The following is a 27056-nucleotide window of genomic DNA, read 5'->3' as shown; positions in this document are numbered from 1 at the left end:
TATTGTTTATCACGTCTTCAATTTGTTGTAGATTCTAATAAAACAGAGGAGATTAGCGAGAGGAATATTACATAATGGTTTGTTTATGCTAGATACTACTCCACATTGTTGAATCTCAGATTTTGATAATGAAACCAATTGATAGTGTTTATGATTTTCTATGCGTTTTGAGTCATGCATGAAGCTTCGATCAAGGAGAGACAATTGAAGCAGGAAGAATCATGTTGGGCCGGAGCAAACATATCAGAAGATTGACCGTCGAGCCAAAGGATCGGTTGACGTATCGACAGAATGCTTCGGGCAATCAGTTCGGGCATCGGGTCAAGAAGAATAGAAATTGTGCCAAGGAAATCAACGTTACGGAGGACAACTGGCTAATTGGGCAATAGGCCACAAGAGAGGACGATGCGCCGAAAATCGGACGAAGCATCGAGGAACCAATGATATGCCGGATAACATGATTCAAGTTGGGCCAAGAGAAAGGGCCAAACAATGACCAAACAGGTGAAATCGTCGTGGCACAGTCTCCGAGACTGTGATAGGCAGTGGTACAGCTAGTCTGGGCAGTGGTATCGCCAGACTGGGTGGTGATACCACCCAATGTCAAACTACAAGCGATGGTACCACCCAATGCAGGTGTTGGTACCGCCTGAACTATGTTTGGGGTCTATAAGTACCCTAGCTATTTCTACATGGAGAAGTAAGAAAAGTGAACAAAATCTCTATATTTTTGGAGTTGAAAACCCTTGTAAAGTATAGAGTCCCTCCTCCTAAAGCTTAGAGACCATTCTAAGGGAGAGTGTGAGGGAAGCTTTGTAAAAAAGGGGTGTATAGGTTCTCTCCCGGGCCTGCAAAAGGAGAATAGAGTTGTAAGAAGGAGGTTGATCTTTTCCTATTAAAGGAAATTCGTTAGTGGATGTTGGTGCCCTCGACGGAAGGGGAATCGATGGAGTGGATGTAGGTCATGACGACCGAACCACTATGAAAACTTGGTTTGCATTTTTATTCTTGCTATTTACCTTTACCACAAACTACATACTTGCTTTACTTCCATTATGCCTATGAATACAATTTCAAAGTTAACATCTCTCCAAAATAGTTTTAATCGAACGAAGATTTTTAAACCGATGTAATCTTTTTCGCTACACTAATTCACCCCCCCCCCCCCTCTTAGTGCCGACTCATTCCTAACACACATATCATGAGTGTAGGTGTGTCTAAGAGGAAACGAGATGAGGTGAACAATACATACCTGTGGCATTGTAGGCTAGGTTATAGCCATGAGGGAATGATTCAAAAGTTGCTAAAGGATGGATATTTAGATCCATTCAACTATGAGTCATATGCAATTTGCGAGCCTTGCCTTCATGGAAAACTGACCAACTCTCAATTTAGTAGAACTAAAGAAAGAGTCACTAAGCTACTAGAACTCATACATAGTGATGATGTATGTGGACCCATGTCAACTCATGCCATTGGTGGTTACTCCTACTTCATTACCTTTACTAATGATTTCTTAAGGTATGGACATGTGTACTTAATGAAGTACAAGTCCGAGGACTTTGAAAAATTCAGAGAGTATAAGAATAAAGTGGAGAACCAGATTGGAAAGAGTATCAAGACTCTTTGATCAAATCAAGGAGGTGAGTACTTAAGTACAGAGTTTACCTAGTTCCTTAAGGACTATGGAATTTTATCCCAATGTACACCTCTTTATACACCTCAGCTTAATAGTGTGTCTGAAAGGAGGAATCATACGCTGTTAGACATGGTATGGTCCATGATAAGTTTTGCTGACCTACCCATCTCATTTTGGGGATATGCCCTAGAGACTGCAGCTTACCTTTTGAATAGAGTTTCAATTAAGTCAGTAGTGTCTACACCATATAAGATATGGAAAAGGAAAAAGCTTGATCTTAAGGTTGTTAAGATTTGGGGCTACCCCGCCCACGTTAAAAGACACAACCCCAATAAGTTGGATTGAAGGACGAAGCGATGTAAGTTCGTGGGATACCCCAAGGAAACTTGTGGGTATTATTGTTGAATCTCAGATTTTGATGATGAAACCAATTGATAGTATTTATGATTTGATTTGCATTTTGAGTGACGCAGGATGCTTTGATTAGGGAGAGACAATTAAAGTAGGAAGAATCATGTTGGACCGGAGAAAAACATGTTAGAAGATTGGACATCACATCGGAGGTTCGGTCGATGTATCGATAGAAGGCTTTGGGCCATGGATTCGGGCATCGAGCCAAGAAGAGTGGATATTGCACTAAGGATATCGGAGTTGCAGAGGTCAATTGGCCAATTGGACAATAGGCCGCAAGAGAGGACAATGCACCGAAGAATTAGATGAAGCATCGATGGATCAATGACATGCTGAACAACATGATTCATGCTTAGTAATAATTATCTATATTTAAGTGTGTTTTTACATGTGTAGGATTAACTACGATAGCAAGGCATAAACAAAATGAAGTCCTAGAGTCAAGAATACGATTTCGTTGGGAGTTCGAGAGTTCGTCAGAAGTCCGAACGTTCGTCGGAAGTTATATCGGAATTGATCGAAAAGTCCTGGAGCTTGCCAAAGAAGCTTGTTGAAACTCACCAAGAAGATCATCATGAAGTCCAGGAGCTTACTAGGAGTCCGTTGAAACATTGTCGAGAGATCATCGGAAGTTCACCGAAAGATCGTCGGAGGCTCCCCGAAAGAAACCTAGACTTACGGACTTTGTTTAGTAAATATCTTAAAATTTATATTTAGCACATAACAGGGATTAGAATTAGGTCAACCTAATTAGGGGATAGTTGGGCTAAGTTTAGGCTGTGTTGGGCCAAGAGAAAGGCCCAAACAGTGACCAAACAAGTGAAACCGTGTTAGAACCCTTGCAGATTCTAAACTTGGGGTTGATCTCTTTAGGGGATCGGCCTCCTTGGAACTCTATAGGGGTTCCTCCCTCCAAGTTGCTGCTCAAAGGCTGCAGAAAAGATTCATCTATTGCTTATGAAAAGAGGAGGAATACATGACTATTTATAGGGCTTCTAAACCCTAACTCCTAATAGGACTCCTACTTAAGACTCTTACTTCTAACCAACTCCTAATAGGACTCCTACTCAAGACTCCTATTCCCTTACAACTCCTAATTCTTCTCTAAGAAAATCCCTCCTACATGAATGTCCCTCTCAATTAGGACTCTCCTAGCTAGAGTCCTAACAAACCCGCCCTCTTCAAATCAGCCTTGTCCTCGAGGCTGACGATTCATGAATTTTGGGAATTTGATCTTCAAGTCATCATAGTTCTCCAAAGTGGCATCTTCTGTTAGTAGGTTTGCCCACTGTATTAGCAATTCAGTAGTGGATCGTCGTCGTCGAGTCATAATCCGTCGATCAATAATGGCACTTGGCTGAGTCTGAAGTCCTCCTTGGGTAGTCATATTTGGTGGGTGGCTTTGGGCTATCTCCAAGCACCTATTTACAACTTCTGTTTGGCCATCGGTTTGTGAGTGATATGCCATACTCCTTTTCAATTTAGTACTCTTATAGTGTAATTCTTTTGAGTCCCAATTGTAATGAGCTACGGAGCTTGGTGCTTCCTCCAATTTTTTTATAATCTTACTAGTCTCTGAATCTTCCTGCCATTCCATCTTAATATCCTCAAGGAAGTCGCTGGTTGGAAGTAAAACGACCGAAAATTCAGCTTGCTCAGGTAGCTGCGAAAGCGCATATGCAACAATATTCTCTTTCCACCTTTTGTAAGTTATTTCATAATCAAATCCAAGAAGTTTTGTTACCCATTTTTGCTGCTCAGGGGATGATATATTTTGCTCCAAAAAGTACTTGAGGCTTTTATGGTCGGTTTTAATTTGAAATCGTCGACCAATCAAGTAGGGTCTCCACCGCGTTGCTGCGCGCACAATAGCGAGCATCTCCTTATCATATGTTGACTTATTTTGATAGGAGGGAGATAATGCCTTGCTAGTGTATGCGAGTGGTCGACCATCTTGCATGAGAAAGACTCCAATTCTGACTCCAGATGTGTCGGCCTCAATAATGAAGGGTCAGTTGAAATCTGGTAGTGTTAGCACCGGCATCGTCGTCATGGCTGCCTTAAGTTTGTCAAAGGCAGCGGAGGCTCTGTCAGACCATTGGAAGACATCTTTTTTCAGTAAGTAAGTAACTGGTGCACTAGTCTCTCCATAGTTTTTCACGAACTTGCAGTAGTAGCCTGTTAAACCCAGAAAGCCATGTAGCAATTTTATGTTCCTCGGGGTCAGCCAGTTTTGCATTGCTCCAATTTTGAAGGGGTCTACTACCACACCTTCCTCTGATATGATATGCCCAAGATATTCCACCTTTTGTTGAAGAAAGCAAAAATTCGTGGTTGTTGTGTGTTCAAAAGGTGGTTTTCCATATGTCTTCTTCGCATGCTCGTATTTGATGATACCCGGATCAAAGGTCCAGCTTTATAAAGATTTGTGCTCCCTTTCATCTAGCAATTCATCTACTATTGGAATAAAGTATTTGTCCTTGATGATTATGCCATCGAGAGCTCGGTAATCAACATATATTCGCCTTGTTCCGTCCTTCTTGCGTACAAGTAGCACTAGCGAAGAGTAGAGGTTGCAACTTGGTCGAATAACTCCTGTTTCGAGCATCTCTTTTATAATCCTTTCTATTTCATCCTTCTGGAGATGTGGATACTGATATGGCTGAGCATTTACTGAAGATTTGCCTGGAAGAATCATTATACAATGATCATGCCGATAGGTAAGAGGTAGGTTGCGCAGTTCGTCAAATATATTTGAAAATTCAGCAAGCAAAGGAAGTAGATTTGGATCTTCAAATTCTGTTGGCTCTCCCTTAGTTTGCTACTCAAGTTGTACCAAAAAGTCGCTGCATGCTTTATGCAAAACATTCTCCATTTGTTGTGTGCAAATCGTTGTTATGTCGCCCCCACGTTTCCCGTGCAATGTCACCTGTTTCTCCTTACTGTAAAATTTCATAATTAGTTTCATAAAATTCCAAGAAATATCACCTAATGTCGTCAACCATTTAATTCTGAGCATGGCCTCATGATTGTTAAGAGGGAGAAGGAAGAAATCTGCAATTATCTCTTGGTCCTGCAGCAATAGTTTCTCCTGCAAGCGCCTATGATCACAATTCAAAATCCGTCCGTCGGTGACCTTAACATCAAACCTACAGCGATTCTCGATAGGTAATGATATCCGAACAGCAAGCTTACTATTTAAGAAGTTAGTAGTACTGCCCGTGTCGATGAGAACAGTGATTGGTTGTTGTTTGAGAAGGCCTCCAATTTTCATCGTTTGCGGGTTTGAGTAGCTAGCTAGTGTATGTACCGTAACTTCGGTCGATTGTGGCTCTTCTTCTGCATCTTCTTCTTCATGTTCAAGGCTCTCTTTTGGATGTTCAATGACCTCTTCTTCTATCGGTTCAATCATAAGAAGTCCCCCTTTACTACAGCGATGCTCACGGCTCCACGGCTCGTCACAATGCCAACATAACCCCTTCGCATATCGCTCCCGAAGCTCTTCTCCTGTTAACCTCTTTGGTGCAGGGACTTGGTCAACAGTAGGGGGGGCTAAGGGCTTCAATATTACTGGTTGAGGAGAGACCCTAGTCCTCCGAGCTTCATGGTTCAATTGCTCCTCTTGATGTCGTGCGAAAGAGATGGCTGCCATAAGCGTATACGGTTGTCGCGCTTTAACTTCTCCTCGGATCTCCGGCTTCAAGCCCTCAATGAAGGTCCACAATAGCTGTTTTTGAGACCAATCATGAGTTTGATTAGATAACCTTTCAAACCTGGTTTGGTACTCCTGAATGGTGGAGGTTTGTTGGATCTTTGCTAGTTGTTCGTCAATATTCTCGTAATCGGTTGGTCTGAAGCGAATCAGCAGTCCTTCTTTGAATTGTCGCCATGAAAGGACTCCATAAGTATATTCAAACCAGTCAAACCACTGTATAGCATCCCCTTCAAGATGTATAGCTGCAATTTTTACCATAGATACATCTGCGATTTTGTGGTACCGAAAATATCGCTCCGCGCGCGAGATCCAACCAATCGGGTCTCCTTCTTCCCATCTAGGGAAGTCCACTCTCATGCATGGATAGTTGGGGTCAGTCATATAGCCTCCCCTCCCTTGGAAGTCATCTCTTTGGGCTTGGTGTGATTGGGCAAAGCTCTCTCCTTGATATGATTTCTTCGGGCTTAGTGGTCGGCCCAATCTGAGTTCGGTAAAGAGCATCCGAATCTTATCCTCCATTCGCGCCTCCAAGGCTTCGAATTTAGCATTGATTGCCTCCTTAGATGCCATAGTATATGCCCCCAAATCTATGATGTTAAGATCTCTCTTTTGTTGTTGGGTTAAAGGCATGTATAGGTTGAGAGAAGCGATGGTTGAAAGGGTTGGTGGATCGGTGGATGTAGGCTGCGGTTTTGGCTTGTTTTGTGGCTGTTTTGGGTGCAGTTTGAGGGTGTGGTTTGGCAGAGTTTTAGGGTTGTGGATGAAAGTTTTGGATCTATGGTAGATGGTAGCAAAGGTTTGACAGAAATCCGTGGAAGTTGCAGCAAGTATATGCTGTCTTGTAAGAGTAGAATTGTCGTCGAAGAAACAACGGTTTCTCGACGTAATTTCCACCAAAAACTTGAGAAAATTGAGGAGGGAATTGATAGCAAAATCACAGTTTATATGACAGCAAGGATATCTAATTTAATCAAGAAAATTTCGGCAGTATAACAGCAAGGAAATTGGTGCAAGTTGCAATTGCAGAATTATCGTCGAAAAATTTCAGCGGGTTACGATGAAAATTTGCAGCAACATAAAATCGTTTTTAGAGATGAATTTCTGAATAGATCAATCTTAGATGGAAGCCAAGATGATCTATGAAGTGTATAAGAAATTTCATTCAAAAAAGATTGCAAATAGATGGGTTAAGGCAACGATATGCAGCTGAAATTTTCTGCAGCATAGATTTTCAAGTGCAGCAGATTGGACATAAAAGATCAGTAGTTTATATTGAGAATTTTTCGATGAAACCAAAGGAAAATCCACTGTTAGGAAGTGTCAAAGATGTCATAAAAATTTCGTAGAAATTTGGATAGAAAAAGTACAGTAGCAAGATCAAACAGATGATGCTATGCTGCTTGAATTCTGCAATTCAAGTGCAGCAGATTGGACATAAAAGATCAGTAGTTTATATTGAGAATTTTTTGATGAAACGAAAGGGTAATCCACTGTTAGGAAGTGTCAAAGATGTCATAAAAATTTCGTAGAAATTTGGATAGAAAAAGCACAGTAGCAAGATCAAATAGATGGTGCTATGCGGCTGGAATTCTGCAATGTATCTTTCGTCGTAGAGATGAAAACTTTGTGACGAAAAGTTAATGCAGCAATATAGGAACGATTTTTTTTTTGGATTTTCGAATAAGGATAACTAAATTACAGCAGCAGTAAGGTAGGAAACCAGAACCTGTTGCAATTCACGGGGAGATTAAAGGATGATCCGTGGTGGTGGAGATGATGGCGGAATTCGGTGACGATATTTTAAGCAATTGTGGGAATTGCTTTGGATGGTTGTGGAGGGTTGATGAATGGCTGTGAAAGGGCAGTGAGATGCCAAGAACGCTGCTCTGATACCAGGTGTTAGAACCCTTGCAGATTCTAAACTTGGGGTTGATCTCTTTAGGGGATCGGCCTCCTTGGAACTCTATAGGGGTTCCTCCCTCCAAGTTGCTGCTCAAAGGCTGCAGAAAAGATTCATCTATTGCTTATGAAAAGAGGAGGAATACATGACTATTTATAGGGCTTCTAAACCCTAACTCCTAATAGGACTCCTACTTAAGACTCTTACTTCTAACCAACTCCTAATAGGACTCCTACTCAAGACTCCTATTCCCTTACAACTCCTAATTCTTCTCTAAGAAAATCCCTCCTACATGAATGTCCCTCTCAATTAGGACTCTCCTAGCTAGAGTCCTAACAAACCGTCATAACACAATCTCCGAGACTGTGTCGGACGGTGGTACCACCCAGACATAGTCTTCTAGGTGGTGGTACCACCAAACTGGGTGGTGGTACCACCCAGTGTCAGACTGCAAGCAGTGGTACCGCCCAATGCAGGCGGTGGTACCGTTCGCACCTTAAAATTTCAGGGAATTTGAATTTTGGCCCAATTTTTTAAGTCATTTGGGGTCTATAAATACCCTAGCTATTCCTACATGGAGTAGCAAGAAAAGTGAACAAAAACTCTATGTTTCTAGAGTTGAAAACTCTTGTAAAATATAGAGTCTCTCCTCCTAAAGTTTAGAGACCATTCTAAGGGAGAGTGTGAAGGAAGCTTTGTAAAAAGGGGGTGTAAAGGTTCTCTCCTGAGCCTGCAAAAGGAGAATAGAGTTGTAAGAAGGAGGTTGATCTTTGCCTATTAAAGGAAGATCCTTAGTGGATGCCCGTGGCCTCGACAGAAGAGGAATCGGTGGAGTGGATGTAGGTCATGATGACCGAACCACTATATCTCGGTTTGTATTTACTTCTTGCAATTTACATTTACTGCAATCTGCCCTTCTTTACTCTCACTACTCAACTTCCTTAATCTTATCTTTGCACTCTTACAAAAGCTTTCAAGTTAACATCTTCCGAAATAGATTGAATTGAAACGGTTTTCGTCGAAATCAGATTTTATCATACGAAGGTTTTTCAAACCAACGTTTTTACTGCTACACTAATTCACCCTCCCTCTTAGTGCTGACTCGTTCCTAAAAGATGGTATTAGAGCTTTGTTTTTCTTATTTGGTTTAACACCCAAAGAGAAATGGCTATTTTCGGCTTTCAAGAGGGTCACTTTCTCATTCGTCCTCCCTTGTTCAATGGGATGAACTACACATATTGGAAAACTCGAATGAGAGTTTTCTTACTTTTGTTGAATCTTGATTTATGGAATATAGTCAAATTTGGTTTTCAAAAGTCTTCTCTTCCAATGAACGATTGGAATGAGTTGGAGAAGAATACTTTCTACTTGCGAAATGGCTTTTGACATTTGGCATACTCTTGAAATCACACATGAAGGCACTACTAGAGTTAAAGATTCTAAAGTCAATCTTTTAATGCACGATTTTGAATTATTTCATATGAAACCAAGCGAAACCGTTGTTGACATGTACACCTGTTTTACGGATATTGTTAATGGTTTAAAAGCACTTGGTAGAAGTTTTTCAGATTTTGAACTTGTAAACAAAATTTTACATTCTCTTAATAAGAGTTGGCATCCAAAAGTAACCGCAATACAAGAGGCAAAAGATTTTAATAATTTTTCACTTGAAGAACTTTTTGGTTCATTGATGATATATGAAATGGCCCACAATGTACAAAATAAACTTGAGAACAACCTTCCAAAGAACAAGAAGGATTTCAGACTTAGAACAATCAAAGACCACTCGAGCATAAGCTTAAGTGATGGGGAACGTAAACCCCTCACTATGAAATTTAAAAAGATCATGAAACAAAAATTAAAGAACAAAAAGAATGCAACTACTTGCTATGAATGCAAGAAGAATGAAGCACTTTGGGATAAATTGAGCTCCTCTGAAGATAAGAAGAAAATTAATAAAGGCGAGGTTGCAAACTACGCCTTAACGGCTTTCGACGTCGAGGTAACCAAAATTATTTTAATTTATTTCAAAATTACATGATGTTTTAGTATGAGTTATTTTTAATTTAGTTTAGAAAAATTATATATAATTTTTTCTTAAAAATTACATGTTTAATTTTGTAATAAAAATATAAAAAATTGGGGATCATGCTTTTCTTTTTCTAGCTTATTTTAAAAAAATGATCATGATAATTACATGTTTTATGAAAATATAATAAAGTGATAATTCTATGCATTGTTTAAGAAGCAATAATGATTTTTATATTGCCTTTCGATTATAAATGATGATGCATGGCTTTATATGGAAAACTAAGCATAAAAAGTTAGATACACCTAAAAAAGAAAATTGCATAACTATAACAAACAAAATGATTTTAATTGAAAATGCTTTATGAAATCATGCTTGATGTTTTAATAATGTAATGAAGTAATAATTTGTATCATAATGATTTTTATTGATCTTGATGATTTCTTTGATTTTTTTTGCTCTTTTGATTTTAAACTATGATGTATGGTTTTCATACGAAAAACTTGAGCATCCTAATATGAAATCAATCACACAAAATAAAATACATAAAAAGAAAATTGTATTATCATTGGAATCAAAATGATAAACCAAATCGCTTGTTTAAAAAAGCCTTATGTTTAATGTGTTGTATTTTTTGTCATGATGAGGAAATTTGTTTATTGGTTTAAATGATGATATATGCTTCGATTTGGTATAAATGAAAAAGGCATGCTTCTATGAAGCAAACAACTTAAAATGAAACAACCAAAAAGGGAATGCATTTTGAAAATAAATGTTTGTCTCATATTTGTTGATTTTACATTTTTTAAACTATGCATGATGAGTTGAAGTAGTAATGGTTTGAATGCATGAATCAACAATTTTTTTTGTCACACGAATCATGACTTCGTCAGTTGGTACTCTAATTTTTTTATGATTCATGAAAAATTGAGACATTATACATGAATCAAGTTCTCGTGTGAATCTATCTATGTTGCCTTTATTGAATTTTCCGAAAAGTGATTTTGATGATCATTTTGATTATTTAAATGGAGAATTGTCGAAATGATTCATGGAATTTTGGATTCATGACTTGATCTTTCATTTGTTTATAAGATGGTTGAAATCTTTATACCTTCGAATTCTTCCCTTCTCCTTTCAATTTTTTGAAATTATGCATGTTATATGTTGAAGATTTGAAAGCATGTTTTGGTATCATGAATACCCAAGAAATGTTGATTTGACAAATTGAATGAGTTGAAAATGAATGATAATAATTTTTCTCTCGATTATAACTTGTGATACTTCTTATATGAATCATCATCTTGATTCCTCGATATTTGATACATGAGATTTCTCTATGAATCAAGATCTTATCATTTGATCTCCTATGTTTCTTTTTGCTATTTATAAAAAGAAGAGATTTGATAAAATAAATCATGTCTTGTGGTATTCATGATTTGATATTAATATCTTTCATTTTTTATGATTAAAATAATGAATGGAATATTGATGTAATTATGAATGATAATTTGGTATTATGCATGCAATACTTCAACTTATGATAATGATGCATGCAATGATGAAATATACATGATGAAAAATTATTTTGACATACATGACTTGATTTTTCATCTTTGTTATTTACGTTTGTCATGATTTGAAAATTATTGTAAAGGGAAAAGAATTATAACATTGTATTATTCCCTTCTTTTTTACAATGACAAAGGGGGAGAAAAATTGCTAGCTCAAGATACAAAATTTGGAAACTTGCACATTGCAAAAGAAGCAAACTTGCAAGCTTGCTCATCTCAAAAGAGAAACAAGAAGTGCTATATTGCAAATCTCAAGACACACAAATGTAAACTTACAAAATTTGTAATTTTGCACATCATTAAAATTTATGATGATTTGGTGATTATGCATGTTCTAAAACGTTGTAAGATTCACTAGCTTGCATGATGTAGAACTTGCTATCTTGAATATCACCAAGAAGTGCTATCTTGCCTATCTCAAGAAGCAAAAAATGTTAACTTGCACATCTAGCAAAATTTACAAACTTATAAAACTCAAATTTTGGCTAGCTTGCATTATGATAAAACTGAAGATAATGTTTTCATTTTGAATTGTAATATCTCTAAACACGTGAAAGTTGCACTTCTCCTTTTTGTTGATGACAAAGGGGGAGAAGTATGATGTTATACATAATTTTATGATAATATATTGCTTGGATTTTTGAATCCAAGAGTTCTATCAATATGACATATTGATAGGGGGAGTTAAGGTTAACTCCGTCATCAATTGGTTGTCATAATAAAAAAGAGGGAGATTGTTGAATCTCGGATTTTGATGATGAAACCAATTGATAGTATTTATGATTTAATCTACATTTTGAGTAATGCAGGATGCTTCGATCAGGGAGAAACAATTAAAGCAGGAAGAATCATGTTGGGCCAGAGAAAAACATGTCAGAGGATTGGACGTTGCGTTGGAGGATCGGTCGACGTATCGACAGAAGGCTTCGGGCCATGAATTTGGGTATCGGGCCAATAAGAGCGGATATTGCACTAAAAATATTAGAATTGCAGAGGTCAACTGGCTGATTGGGGAATAGGCCACAAGAGAGGACGATACGCCAAAGAATCGAACGAAGCATCGATGGATCAATGACATGCCGGACAACATGATTCATGCTTAGTAATAATTGTCTAGATCGAAGTATGTTTTTGTAAGTATAGGATTAACTACGATAGTAAGGCATAAAGAAAAATGAAGTCCCAGAGTCAAGAATGCGATTTCGTTGGGAGTTCAAGAGTTCGTCGGAAGTCCGGACGTTTGTCGGAAGTTCTGTCGGAATTGACCGAGAAGTCCTGTCGGAATTGACCGAGAAGTCCTGGAGCTTGCCAAAGAAGCTCATCAGAACTTGCCAAGAAGATCATCATGAACTCCAGGAGCTTGCTGAGAGTCTGCTGGAACATTGTCGAGAGATCGTCGGAAATTCATTGGAAGATCGCTACAAGAAACCTAGACTTATAGACTTTATTTCGTAAATGTCTTAAAATTTATAGTTAGTACATAATAGGGATTAGAATTAGGTCAATATAATTAGGGGATAGTTGGGCCAAGTTTAGGCTATGTTGGGTAAAGAGAAATGCCCAAACAGTGACCAAATAGGTGAAACCGTCATGAGACAATCTCCGAGACTGTGTCAAGCGATAGTACCACCAGTCTGGGCGATGGTACCACCCAGACACAATCTTCTATGTGGTGGTACCACCCAGTGTCAGACTTCAGGCGATGGTACCGCCCAGTGCAGGTGGTGGTACCGCCTAGTGCAGGCGATGGTATTGCCTGTACCTTGAAATTTAAGGGGATTTGAATTTTGGCTCCATTTTTTAAGCCATTTGGGGTCTATAAATACCCTAGCTATTCCTGCATGGAGTAGCAAGAAAAGTGAATAAAAACTCTATGTTTCTATAGTTGAAAACCCTTGTAAAGTATAGAGTCCCTTCTCCTAAAGTTTAGAGACCATTCTAAGGGAGAGTGTGAGGGAAGCTTTGTAAAAAGGGGGTGTAAAGGTTCTCTCCTGAGCCTACAAAAAGAGAATAGAGTTGTAAGAAGGAGGTTGATCTTCGCCTATTAAAGGAAGATCCTTAGTGAATGTCGGTGGCCTCGACAGAAGAGGAATCGATGGAGTGGATATAGGTCATGACGACCGAACCACTATAACTCGGTTTGCATTTACTTCTTGAAATTTACTTTTACTACAAACTGGCCTTCTTTACTCTCACTACTCAACTTCCTTAAACTTCTCTTTGCACTCTTACAAAAGCTTTCAAGTTAACATCTTCCGAAATGGATTGAATCGAAATGGTTTTCGTCGAAATCAGATTTTATCGTACGAAGATTTTGTTGAATCTCGGATTTTGATGATAAAATCAATTGATGGGTTAATTGATCTAATCCATATTATTGAGCTAAGTGTGCAGGATTAACTACGATAACCAGAAAACACAAAGCAAGTATACCGGAGTCAAGTTCGATGGACGTTTAAGAGTCCGAAGAATCGTCGGAGATGTTGCCAGAACCAATCGAGAAGAAATCGGGAACCTATCGGAATTTTTGGAAGTTCGCCGAAGAGATCGTCGGAGGTTCACAGAGATCACCGAGAAGGCTCGGCTACTCGTTAAAGTCATCACAAGTTCGGGAGCTTGCTGGGAGTCCGTCGGAAGAAGTTCGTCGGAAAGCTCGCCAAAACAAGACTCGACGTTCGCGGTTGAAAGCTTGCTTAGGATGTGTTTTTGTTATGTAGTTCACTTGTAACTAGGATTAGGATTAAGAGATAATCCTATATCCTAGTTAGGGGCCAACTGGGCCCAAAGTCAGATTTGGTTTCGGCTAAAATTAAGCCAAACCAGTGAAATCGGAGAGCCAGGCGGTGGCACCGCCTGGCTCAGCGGTAGCACTGCCCAGCACCCGAGGGCTGGGCGGTGACACCTCCTGGGCTAGGCGGTTGCACCGCCCAGCACCCGAGCGCTGGGCGGTGGCATCGCCAGCATCGGGAATATAAGAGAATTCAAATTTTTGGAGCCCAAATTTGAATCCTCTTGAGGCCTATAAAAAATACCCCTCAAGTCTCAGCTAAAAATACAACTTTTTGAGCAGCAAGTGTTTGAGAGAAAAGTCTTAGAAGAGTCTTTGCCTTTCTTGTTTTCAATTTGCTAGAGAGTTCTCCTCCTTCTTTCTTGCTGAAAATTTGTAAGAGGTTGAACTGTTTGTAAAAGGTTGTAAGAGGGGTATTTGCCCTTCCATTTCAAGAGATTTGCTAGTGGAAGGTGGGAGCCTCATCGAAGAGGGGCCTCGCAAGTGGATGTAGGTCATTTGACCGAACCACTCTAAAATCGGCGTGATCTCTGGTTTTGCATTTCATTATTGCTATTTACATTACTGCAAACCTTCTTACATGCTTTAGTTCCTTATTACCTTTGCTGCGCAACTTTAAGAATACGCTTTCAAGTTAAGCTTTTCAAGTTCCATTCTTATCGTACGAAAGATTTGTCGAAACGAACGTTTTAATCCGCTGTACTAATTCACCCCCCCCTCTTAGTGCCGCTCCGATCCTAACAATTGGTATCAGAGCAAGGCTCACTCTCATATTTGGTTTAATACCCAAGAGAGATGGCTTACTCCGGCATGCATGAGGGTCATTCTATCACACGTCCACCCTTGTTTAATAGGTTGGATTATACTTATTGGAAGACTCGGATGAGGATCTTCCTCATTTCTATGGATTTTGAGCTTTGGACTATTGTTGAAAATGGATTTCAAAAATCTTCTCTTCCGATGAGCGAATGGAATGAATCGGAGAAGAAGGTTTTTGCTTTAAATGCAAAGGCTATGAATGCTTTGTTTTGTGCACTAGACAAAAATGAATTTAATCGTGTTTTAATTTGTGATTCGGCTTTTGATATTTGGAGAACTCTTGAGGTCACTCATGAAGGCACTAGCCGAGTGAAAGAGTCCAAAATCAACATCCTTGTGCACTCTTATGAACTTTTCCGAATGAAACCAAGTGAGTCCATCGGAGACATGTACACCCGGTTTACGGATGTCATCAATGGACTCAAAGCTCTTGGTAAAGATTTTACTAACTTTGAACTAGTAACTAAAATCTTAAGATCCCTTCCTAAAAGTTGGGATCCAAAAGTTATGGCCATTCAAGAGGCCAAAGACCTTAAAGCATTCCCTCTTGAAGAACTCATTGGGTCTCTAATGACCTACGAAATGACATGTCAAGCTCATGACGAGCTCGAGAACTCCCTTCCAAAGAACAGGAAGGATATGGCACTCAAATCACAAAAAGACCACTTGAAAGGAACATCAAGTGATGAGGACAGTGACAATGACATTGCACTTTTGACTCAAAAATTTAAAAAATATTTAAGAAAGAACAAATTTAAAAATAATACAAAAAATAAATTTGAACAAAAGAAGGACCAAGTGATTTGCTATGAATGCAAAAAACCGGGACACTACTAGAACGATTGTCCTCAAGCCAAAAAGAGAACATCAAAGAAGAAAGCGCTCAAGGCAACGTGGGATGATTCAAGCGCATCCGAAGAAGAGGAGTCCAACACCGAGCAAGTTGCTCATTACGCGCTAATGGCTTTAGGAGAAGAGGTATGTGATTTATTTAATGAAGATTTATCTTTCGAAGAACTCTCTATCGCTTTTCATGAATTATTTGATGAATGTAGAACTGTTAGCAAGAAGTTAAGTATCTTAAAGAAAGAGCATGCTTTACTACAAGATAAGTTTGATAGTCTTCAAACTCCTCCCTCTAAGTGTGAGCAATAAAAAATAAAAATTTACTTCTTAAAGAAACCTTAAACAAGTTTAAGGTTGGTAGCAAAGGATTAGATATGATCCTTGCACACAAGGATCACGTCGCAAATAGAAATGGAATTGGATTTGTAAAAGGATTACATCAAAATCCTACCACTTTCATAAAAGGACCTACATTACATGTTTCCTCTTATATGAAATGTAACTTCTGTTGCAAATCTGGACATATTGCCTACAAATGTCTATTTAGGAAAATTAGTTCACAAAAATTAATATGGGTTCCTAAAGGAACTATAAAGGATTCAATAATAAATAACAAAGTTAGTGGATCAATTTTTAAGGCACCCAAAATCAAATGGGTACCTAAAAGTCATCCTCTTTTGTAGACAAACCCACAAGCTAGGAGCAAGAGATGGTATCTCGATAGTGGATGCTCAAGACATATATGACTGGAGATCCATCTCATTTCTCTATGCTCACTAGCAAAGAAGAAGGGTACGTCACCTTTGGAGACAACAACAAAGGCAAAATCATTGGCAAGGAAACTATTGGTAACAAATTTAGTTTTTCCATTGATGATGTTTTACTAGTTGATGGATTGAAACATAATCTCTTGAGTATTAGTCATCTATGCGATAAAGGTTATATCGTTAGATTCGAATCAAATATGTGTATTATCGAAAAACCAAACAATAACTTGACTATGATTGCATTAAAACAAAATAATGTCTACACCATCAACCTTGATGAACTAAGTAATGAAATGTGCTTCTCCGCTCTAAATGATGATGCTTGGCTTTAGCATAGGAGATTAGGCCATGCAAGCATGAAACTAATATCTAAGATCTCATCTAGAGAATTAGTACGAGGGATTCCAAATATGTAATTTACTAAGGACAAAGTATGTGATGCATGTCAACTAGGTAAACAAATAAAAACTAGTTTCAAACCAAAAAATCAAATTAGCACCACTAGACCACTACAATTGATCCATTTGGACTTATTCGGACCAATTGACACAACAAGTCTAGGAGGAAGCAAATATGTGTTTGTAATTGTGGATGACTATACTAGGTACACTTGGACCTATTTCTTAGTCCACAAAAGTGATTGCTTCAAGTGCTTCTCTAAATTTTGTAAACTCACTCAAAACGAAAAAGGTTTCATGATTTCATCAATTCGGAGTGATCACGGTGGCGAATTTCAAAACCGTGACTTTCAAAATTTTTGTAAAGTTAATAGATACAATCACAACTTCTCCACTCCGAGGAATCCCCAAAAAAATGGAGTAGTTGAAAGAAAAAATAGAAACCTACAAGAAATGGCAAGAACTATGTTAAATGAACATAGTTTACCTAAGTATTTTGGGCCTAAGCCGTAAAAACGGCTTGCTACATCATGAATAGAGTCCTAATAAGACCATCCTGTTAGGACTCTAGCTTGAAGAGTCCTAATTGAGAGGGATATTCATGTAAAACTGTTAGGACTCTAGCTAAGAGAGTCCTAATTGAGAGGGACATTCTATTAGGACTCTAGCTAGGAGAGTCCTAATTGAGAGGGGCATTCATGTAGGAGGTTTTTTCTTAGAGAAGAATTAGGAGTTGTAAGGGAATAGGAGTCTTGAGTAGGAGTCCTATTAGGAGTTGGTTAGAAGTAAGAGTCTTAAGTAGGAGTCCTATTAGGAGTTAGGGTTTAGAAGCCCTATAAATAGTCATGTATTCCTTCTCTTTTGATAAGCAATAGATGAATCTTTTCTGCAGCCTTTGAGCAGCAACTTGGAGGGAGGAACCCCTATAGAGTTCCAAGGAGGCCGATCCCCTAAAGAGATCAACCCCAAGTTTAGAATCTGCAAGGGTTCTAACACCTGGTATCAGAGCAGCGTTCTTGGCATCTCGCTGCCCTTTCACAGCCATCCATCAACCCTCCACAACCATCCAAAGCAATTCCCACAATTGCTTAAAGGATCGTCACCGAATTCCGCCATCATCTCCACCACCACGGATCATCCTTTGATCTCCCCGTGAATTGCAACAGGTTCTGGTTTCCTACCTTACTGCTACTGCAATTTAGTTATCCTTATTCGAAAATCCAAAAAAAAAAAATCGTTCCTATATTGCTGCATAAACTTTTCGTCACAAAGTTTTCATCTCTACGACGAAAGATACATTGCAGAATTCCAGCCGCATAGCACCATCTGTTTGATCTTGCTACTGTGCTTTTTCTATCCAAATTTCTACGAAATTTTTATGACATCTTTGACACTTCTTAACAGTGGATTTCCCTTTGGTTTCGTCAAAAAATTCTTAATATAAACTACTGATCTTTTATGTCCAATCTGCTGCACTTGAATTGCAGAATTCAAGCCGCATAGCACCATCTGTTTGATCTTGCTACTGTGCTTTTTCTATCCAAATTTCTACAAAATTTTTATGACATCTTTGACACTTCCTAACAGTAGATTTCCCTTTGGTTTCATCAAAAAATTCTCAATATAAACTACTGATCTTTTATGTCCAATCTGCTGCACTTGAAAATCTATGCTGCAGAAAATTTCAGCTGCATATCGTTGCCTTAACCCATCTATTTGCAATCTTTTTTGAATGAAATTTTTTATAGACTTCATATATCATTTTGGCTTCCATCTAAGATTGATCTATTAAGAAATTCATCTCTAAAAATGATTTTATGTTGCTGCAAATTTTCATCGTAACCCGCTGAAATTTTTCGACGATAATTCTGCAATTGCAACTTGCACCAATTTCTTTGCTGTTATACTACCGAAATTTTCTTGATTAAATTAGATATCCTTGCTGTCATATAAACTGTGATTTTGCTATCAATTCCCTCCTCAATTCTCTTAAGTTTTTGGTGGAAATTACGTCGAGAAACCATTGTTTCTTCGACGATAATTCTACTCTTACAAGACAGCACATACTTGCTGCAACTTCCACGGATTTCTGTCAAACCTTTGCTACCATCTACCACAGATCCAAAACTTTCATCCACAGCCCTAAAACTCTACCAAACCACACCCTCAAACTGCACCCAAAACAGCCACAAAACAAGCCTAAACCGTAGCCTACATCCACCAATCCACCAACACTTTCGACCATCACTTCTCTCAACCTATACATGCCTTTAACCCAACAGCAAAAGAGAGATCTTAACATCATTGATTTGGGGCCATATACTATGGCATCTAAGGAGGCAATCAATGCTAAATTCGAAGCCTTGGAGGCGCGAATGGAGGATAAGATTCGGACGCTCTTTACCGAACTCAGATTGGGCCGACCACTAAGCCCGAAGAAATCATATCAAGGAGAGAGCTTTGCCCAATCACACCAAGCCCAAAGAGATGACTTCCAAGAGAGGGGAAGCTCTATGACCAACCTCAACTATCCATGCATGAGAGTGGACTTCCCTAGATGGGAAGAAGGAGACCCGATTGGTTGGATTTCGCACGCGGAGCGATATTTTCGGTACCACAAAATCGCGGATGTATCTATGGTGAAAATTGCAGCTATACATCTTGAAGGGGATGCTATTCAGTGGTTTGACTGGTTTGAACATACTTATGGAGTCCTTTCATGGCGACAATTCAAAGAAGAACTGCTGATTCGCTTCAGACCAATCGATTACGAGAATATTGACGAACAACTAGCAAAGATCCGACAAACCTCCACCATTCAGGAGTACCAAACCAGGTTTGAAAGGTTATCTAATCAAAATCATGATTGGTCTCAAAAACAGCTATTGAGGACCTTCATTGAGGGCTTGAAGCCGGAGATCCGAGGAGAAGTTAAAAAGCGACAACCGTACACGCTTATGGCAGCCATCTCTTTCGCACGACATCAAGAGGAGCAATTGAACCATGAAGCTCGGAGGACTAGGGTCACTCCTCAACCGGTAATATTGAAGCCCTCAGCCCCCCCTACTGTCGACCAAGTCTCTGCACCAAAGAGGTTAACAGGAGAAGAGCTTCGGGAGCGATATGCGAAGGGGTTATGTTGGCATTGTGACGAGCCGTGGAGCCGTGAGCATCGCTGTAGTAAAGGAGGACTCCTTATGATTGAACCGATAGAAGAAGAGGTCATTGAACATCCAAAAGAGAGCTTTGAACATGAAGAAGAAGATGCAGAAGAAGAGCCACAACCGACCGAAGTTACGGTACATACACTAGCTAGCTACTCAAACCCGCAAACGATGAAAATTGGAGGCCTTCTCAAACAACAACCAATCACTATTCTCATCGACACGGGCAGTACTACTAACTTCCTAAATAGTAAGCTTGCTGTTCGGATATCATTACATATCGAGAATCGCTGCAGGTTTGATGTTAAGGTCACCGACAGACGGATTTTGAATTGTGATCATAGGCGCTTGCAGGAGAAACTATTGCTACAAGACCAAGAGATAATTGCAGATTTCTTCCTTCTCCCTCTTAACAATCATGAGGCCATGCTCAGAATTAAATGGTTGACGACATTAGGTGATATTTCCTGGAATTTTATGAAACTAATTATGAAATTTTACAGTAAGGAGAAACAGGTGACATTGCACGGGAAACGTGGGGGCGACATAACAACGATTTGCACACAACAAATGGAGAATGTTTTGCATAAAGCATGCAGTGGCTTTTTGGTACAACTTGAGCAGCAAACTAAGGGAGAGCCAATAGAATTTGAAGATCCAAATCTACTTCCTTTGCTTGCTGAATTTTCAAATATATTTGACGAACCGCGCAACTTACCTCTTACCTGTCGGCATGATCATTGTATAATGATTCTTCCAGGCAAATCTTCAGCAAATGCTCAGCCATATCAGTATCCACATCTCCAGAAGGATGAAATAGAAAGGATTATAAAAGAGATGCTCGAAACAGGAGTTATTCGGCCAAGTTGCAACCTCTACTCTTCGCCGGTGCTACTTGTACGCAAGAAGGACGAAACAAGGCGAATATGTGTTGATTACCGAGCTCTCAATGGCATAATCATCAAGGACAAATACTTTATTCCAATAGTAGATGAATTGCTAGATGAAAGGGAGCACAAATCTTTACAAAGCTGGACCTTTGATCCGGGTATCATCAAATACGAGCATGCGAAGAAGACATACGGAAAACCACCTTTTGAACACACAACAATCACGAATTTTTGCTTTCTGCAACAAAAGGTGGAATATCTTGGGCATATCATATCAGAGGAAGGTGTGGCAGTGGACCCCTTCAAAATTGGAGCAATGCAAAACTGGCCGACCTCGAGAAACATAAAATTGCTACATGGCTTTCTGGGTTTAACAGGCTACTACCGCAAGTTCGTGAAAAACTATGGAAAGATCAGTGCACCACTTACTTCCTTACTAGAAAAAGATGTCTTCCAATGGTTGGACAGAGCCTCCGCTGCCTTCGACAAACTTAAGGCAGCCATGACGACGACGCCGGTGCTAACACTACCAGATTTCAACCGACCCTTCATTATTGAGGCCGACACATCTGGAGTCAGAATTGGAGTCATTCTCATGCAAGATGGTCGACCACTCGCATACACTAGTAAGGCATTATCTCCCTCCTATCAAAATAAGTCAACATATGATAAGGAGATGCTCGCCATTGTGCGCGCAGCAACAAGGTGGAGATTGTACTTGATCAGGCGATACTTTCAAATCAAGACCGACCATAAAAGCCTAAAATATCTCTTGGAGCATAAGATATCTTCCCCCAAGCAGCAAAAATGGATGCGCTTTCACAGCTACCTGAGCAAGCTGAATTTTCGATCGTTTTACTTCCAACCAGTGACTTCCTTGAGGATATTAAGATGGAATGGCAGGAAGATTCGGAGACTAGTAAAAAAAAAAAAAAAATTTTGGAGGAAGCACCAAGCTCCGTGGCTCATTACAATCGGGACTCAAAAGAATTATGCTATAAGGGACGCATTATGCTTGTGACAAATTCTACTTGCATCTTCAAGAGCAGATTTTGGACAAAGTTATTCCATATGCAGGGTACTAAATTGAAAAGGAGTACGACATATCACCCACAAACCAACAGCCAGACAGAAGTTTTAAATAGGTGCTTGGAGACAGCCCAAAGCCATCCACCAAATATGACTACCCAAAGAGAACTCCAGACCCAGCCAAGTGCCATTATTGATCGACGGATCGTGACTCGACGACGACGACCCACTAATGAAGTGCTAATACAGTGGGCGAACCTACCAATAGAAGATGCCACTTGGAAGAACTATGACGACATGAAGATCAAATTTCCAGAATTAATGAATCATCAGCCTCGAGGACAAGGCTGATTTGAAGAGGGCGGGTCTGTTAGGACTCTAGCTTGAAGAGTCCTAATTGAGAGGGATATTCATGTAAAACTGTTAGGACTCTAGCTAAGAGAGTCCTAATTGAGAGGGACATTCTATTAGGACTCTAGCTAGGAGAGTCCTAATTGAGAGGGGCATTCATGTAGGAGGTTTTTTCTTAGAGAAGAATTAGGAGTTGTAAGGGAATAGGAGTCTTGAGCAGGAGTCCTATTAGGAGTTGGTTAGAAGTAAGAGTCTTAAGTAGGAGTCCTATTAGGAGTTAGGGTTTAGAAGCCCTATAAATAGTCATGTATTCCTTCTCTTTTGATAAGCAATAGATGAATCTTTTCTGCAGCCTTTGAGCAGCAACTTGGAGGGAGGAACCCCTATAGAGTTCCAAGGAGGCCGATCCCCTAAAGAGATCAACCCCAAGTTTAGAATCTGCAAGGGTTCTAACACATCCTTATCAAAAACTCCCTATGAATTGTGGAATAACAAAAAACCAAATATTTCCTATTTTAAAGTTTTCGGTTGTAAATGCTTTATTTTGAATGAAAGGGATGTCTTAGGAAAATTTGATGCTAAATTCAATGAAGGAATCTTTCTTGGTTACTCTTCCGTTTCTAAGGTTTTTTGGGTTTTTAACAAAAGAACGTTAGTAATAGAAGAGTCTATTCATATAGTTTTTAATGAAATTTCTAATTTAAAGAAAAATGATTTTGATGATGATCTTGGTTTTGATAATTTGAATTTAAATGAACCTCCTCCTCAAAATAGCAACTTGGATGCACCTTCTTCCGAAATTTCCTTACCCAAGGAATAGAAGTATATAGATGCTCATCCAAAGGAGCTAATTATAGGAGATACATCAAAAGGGGTTCAAACTCGTTCCTCTTTCAAGAATTTTTGTGCTAATGCCGCCTTCCTTTCTCAAATTGAACTTAAATGCATTGACGAGGCCATAAAAAATGATTTTTGGGTTATTGCAATGCAAGAGGAATTGAATCAATTTGAGAGGAATAAGGTATGGAAGCTTGTTTCTAGACCTAGTGACCATTTAGTCATTGGTACTAAATGGGTCTTTAGAAACAAGCAAGACGAAAATGGTATCGTGGTTAGAAACAAGGCTAGATTAGTGGCCAAAGGTTTCAACCAAGAAGAAGGTATCGATTACGAAGAAACCTTCGCTCCCGTGGCTCGATTAGAAGCCATAAGGATGCTCCTTGCCTATGCTAGTAGTAATAATTTTAAACTATTTCAAATGGATGTCAAAAGTGCTTTCTTGAATGGTTTTATTTATGAAGAAGTATATGTCGAACAACCTCCCGGATTTGAAAATTCTCTTCTTCCTAATCATGTATTCAAATTGACTAAAGCTCTCTATGGCTTGAAACAAGCTCTTAGAGCTTGGTATGAAAGGCTTAGTTCCTTTCTTATTTTAAATAATTTTACCAAAGGCAAGGTTGATACTACATTGTTTATTAAACATTTTGAAAATAATTTTCTTATTGTGTAAATTTATGTTGACGATATTATTTTTGGCTCTTCGGATGAATCACTATGTGAATCATTTGCCAAATGTATGAGTCATGAATTTGAAATGAGTTTAGTGGGTGAATTAACTTTCTTTTTGGGATTACAAATCAAACAACTTAGTGATGGTATATTTCTTAACCAATCTAAATATACATTAGAATTGTTAAAATGATTTAACATGAATAATTCAAAAGCAATAAACACCCCTATGAGTACTGCGACTAAGTTAGATATGGATGAAAATAGTGAAAATTTCGATCAAAAAACATATAGGGGAATGATAGGTAGTCTACTCTACCTCACCGCGACTAGACCGGATATTATGTTTAGTGTAGGACTTTGCGCTAGGTTTCAATCAAATCCTAAATTATCTCATCTTAAAAGTGTTAAAAGAATATTTAGGTATCTTAAAGGAACTCCAAATCTAGGACTATGGTATCCAAAATCTGAAAAATTTGATTTAATAGCTTATGCAGATGCCGATTTTGGCGGATGCAGGATAGATAGAAAAAGTACATCTGGAATATGCCAATTTTTAGGACATGCACTTGTTTCTTGGACATCTAAGAAACAAAATTCAGTAGCTCTATCTACGACCGAAGCGGAGTACATTGCTACAAGTGCATGTTGTGCGCAAGTTGTCTGGATGAAAAATACACTAGAAGACTATGGAATTCACTTGAAAAATATTCCTATAAAGTGTGATAATACTAGTGCCATATGTCTCACCAAAATTCCAATTCAGCACTCTAGGACTAAACATATCGACATTAGGCATCATTTCATACGTGATCATGTCCTTAACAACAATGTGGTATTAGAATTTATTGACACAAAGCATCAATTAGTAGATATTTTTACAAAAGCCTTAAATGAAGATCAATTTGAATTCATCCGAAGGGAATTAGGCATGTTAAATTATCCCTAAAATGAGCTTCACGAAAAATGACTCGTCCTTTTCCTTTCTTTTGTGAATTTGATTTCTTCCTTCTTCTTCAATTCAAAATGATCCATTAAAGTATAACTTATTATCTTGAGGGAAGAAACTAAACAAAAGGGAGGAAGAAAATTTTTTTTTTCTTTCCTCCGCGGGATGCCAGCGGTGGCACCGCCAGATCCGGCGGTAGCACCGCCTGAGCGCTCGGGCGCCAGGCGGTGACACCGCTCGGTTTGGCGGTGGCACCGACCAAGCGACCCTTATTAACCCGAGGGGTTAGGGCCGGCGGTGACACCGCCCCCAACCCGAAGAAAAAGCTCTCAAAACCCTCTCCCATTCCCTCTAACCCTCATTCTAACTCTTAGAAGCATTGGAGAAGGATTCTTGGTGGTCCAAGCTCTCCATCTCTCAACATAATCTCCATAATGTAACACTTGAAATCCCTCTTTTCTTTTCTCTTTCCCTTGCTTATCTTTCACAATTTCATCATCATCCTGTCTAGATAATGGCTCCTAAGAGATCAAAAGGAAAAAGGATTGAAGGAGATTCATATGACCATGATCTTTTTAGATCAAAAGAGGTAGCCCTTAGCTTTCCAAAATTTGAAACACGATGTATCCATAAGGGAAAATATGTTGATCTGGATGAACTAGAGGACTTAGAACCCATTAGGTGGTTTGCACACCTAGAAGCTCTACCTCTACTACAAATAGATGAACCAATCTATTCGCGGTTTGTTAGATTGTTCTATGCCAACCTATATGAGGACAACGATAGCCTAAGCACTTACCTTCTAGGAACACCCATTAGAATATTTGACAGCACTATTTTTGAGCTAATTGGCATAACTGAAAAAGATAGGGGATGCTATTTTAAAGGTAAATGGGACGTCAACACAATAGGAGCAACCTATACCGAAGCCGCAGAAACAATTTTTGCAAATCCAAACCTTGGCTTCCTACCAAAGAGCTGTGAACACTTACTGCCTTTCAACTCTAAAATTCTTCATCACATTATCACAAGCATCATATTCCCTAAACAATTTCATCTTGACGAAATAAGTCAAATAGAGATAAGTATCATGTATTGGATTATGACCGGTGAGCATAATTGTTTTGGGTACTCAATTCGGCAACACATGTAGGATATTATGGCTAAAGATACTATATTGCCATATGGGAGGTTAATCACTAGATTTCTTCATGCCTATGACATTTGCATCTTGTTGAATCTCGTATTTTGATGATGAAACTACTTGATATATGTTTATGATTTAATCTGCGTTTTGAGTGACGTAGGATGCCTCGATCAGGATGAGACAATTAAAGCAGGAAAATCATGTTGTGCCGAGGAACATGTCGGAAGATTGGACGTCGGGCCAGTGGATCGGTCGACGTATCGACAGAAGGCTTCGGGCCGTGGACTCGGGCATTGGGCCAAGAAGAGCGGGTATTGTGCCAAGGATATCGGAGTTGCGGAGCCAACTGGCCAATTGGGCAATAGGCCGCAGGAAAGGACGATGCGCCAAAGAATCGGACAAAGCATCGAGGGACCAATGACATGCCGGACAACTTGGTTAATTGCTTAGGATTAATTGTCTCGATCGAAGTGTTTGTTTTTAGTGTGCAGGATTAACTACGATGGAAGAAAGACATGTAGCAGGAGTTGCGCCGGAGTCAAGACTATGATCACGTTCGGAGTTCGAGAGTTTGACGGAAGTTCGGACGGTCGTCGGAGGTTTTGCGGGAACAAATCCGAGAAGTCCAGAAGCTTGCCAAAGAAGCTCGTCGGAACTCACCAAGATCAAATCGTGAAGTCTAGGAGCTTGCCGGGAGTTCGCAGAATGGTTTCTGAGTGTTTCTCGGAAGACCGTCGGAAGTTCACCGGAAGCTCGCCGGAAGAAGTCTTGACTTGCGGACTTTGTAATAGCTTAAGAAATGTCTTTAAATTCGTAGTTAGCACATTAATTAGGGTTAGGATTAGGTGTTAATCTTATAACCCGGTTAGGGGCCAATTGGGCCCGAATTCGAACTGGTTTGGGCCAAGTTTGGAGCCCAACCAATGATCTGAAATAGTGCCAAAAGGTGCAACCGCCTAGGCCAGGAGGTAGCACCGCCTGGGCTAAGTCTCCCAGCGAGACTAGGTGGTGCAACCGCCCCAGCCAGGAGGTGGCACCGCCTGGGCTCAGTCTCCAAGCGAGACTGGGCGGTGCAACCTCTCCTGACAGGAGGTGGCACCGCCTGAGCTCAGTCTTCGAGCTCTGCCA

Source organism: Musa acuminata, chromosome BXJ1-10 (assembly GCF_036884655.1).
Source record: "Musa acuminata AAA Group cultivar baxijiao chromosome BXJ1-10, Cavendish_Baxijiao_AAA, whole genome shotgun sequence".
Lineage (NCBI taxonomy): Eukaryota > Viridiplantae > Streptophyta > Magnoliopsida > Zingiberales > Musaceae > Musa > Musa acuminata.
This window is presented reverse-complemented; position numbering follows the sequence as displayed.